Below are 1,405 nucleotides of genomic sequence, written 5' to 3'. Positions count from 1 at the left end.
TACAGTACATTTATGTATGTTCAGGAGCAGGACTGGTAATGGTTTTTTTTTTAAGTTTTCTAAAATCTGCTGCTCCCCTGTTAAGTGGTGATTATATTAGTGACAATTATAAATCTGTTCATAACTGAAAAAAAAAACATTTTGATTATTTCACTGCAGAAATGCAATCAATCTACTTCTTCAGTATTCATTTCAGCTTGCAGGATTAAGATTGAAGTTATTGCTTTATAACGTTTTTATTAATAGCTTATTCATTAAATAATATATTAAAGTGACAAAACAGACATTCCCCAGCAAATATGTCCTGTTCCAGTAGGAAGAACACAGGCGATGCCCACACGCATATTTATGCCTGTGCTTTTCCTACTTTAACTGGATAAAATGTCAGCTGTGTAAAAGGTTTATTGGTTAGTCTGGGCTGTTTCAGCTTGTTATAAACACCATTAAATAATACTGCAGTTACAAACTCTATATATTCCATGTATACAAAGTTTAATTTACAATATATAATGTATCATTAAATACAAGTATGTCAAAAGACACAGAGGCCATTAATTGTGTTTCATCTGAATACATATTTATTAGATAAATATTAGGTTGTCACGTCATCTAACTACATACAGATTTTGCAAGACTAAAAATCACAATGTTTTTTGACCAGTTTAGAATATGAAATGATTGTACATAGAATGTACAAAGCCAAAAAAGACAACTGCCACCTGATGTGCCAATCACTTCAGATTGTACCTTTATAGTGTATTTTGCCAAATTGCATAACAATTATAAATTTGACAAATTCATTTTACAAACTGTAAATGTGGAAACAACCCTTAAGAGCCACTCAAAGCTCAGTGTCTCCAAGTTCCAATTATACCTCAAAAGACTTTAATAATTTTGTAGCACCTTTATAAAGTACACAGGTAATAGAGAAATACACAGAGGTTTAATTTTACACAAAGGAAAATGCTTTTTTTTTCTTTGAAACCCCATGTGGAGGGGTACATAAAGTATTAAATGAACAGGTGTGGTTAGAGAGGTCTGCACAGACGCAATCAAACACATTTTCCCAATTTAATGTCTGACAGGAAGATGCAAGCTTTACAAATTCTAAATACACTATGCACACTCCCCCTGGAGAAAATGAATACATTTCTGTTAATGTGACTCTATTTTTCATTTACATTATATACAAAAGTATTCCTTTTAACCCCACCCCCAACCTCCCCTTGCAATGCAATTAGAAGGGGGTCTCCCCCAATTTTAATTTTACAATAATAATTGCATTCCCTTTCAAATCTTCAACTCAATTTCCAATGTCTGCAATCAGACAGTACAATTTGTGTCGCTCAATTTACTAGACATGATTTTGTGAAAGGTTACGGTTACACACTGTGGAGGGAAATAA

Source organism: Monopterus albus, unplaced genomic scaffold, assembly GCF_001952655.1.
Source record: "Monopterus albus unplaced genomic scaffold, M_albus_1.0 scaffold60.1, whole genome shotgun sequence".
NCBI lineage: Eukaryota > Metazoa > Chordata > Actinopteri > Synbranchiformes > Synbranchidae > Monopterus > Monopterus albus.
This window is presented reverse-complemented; position numbering follows the sequence as displayed.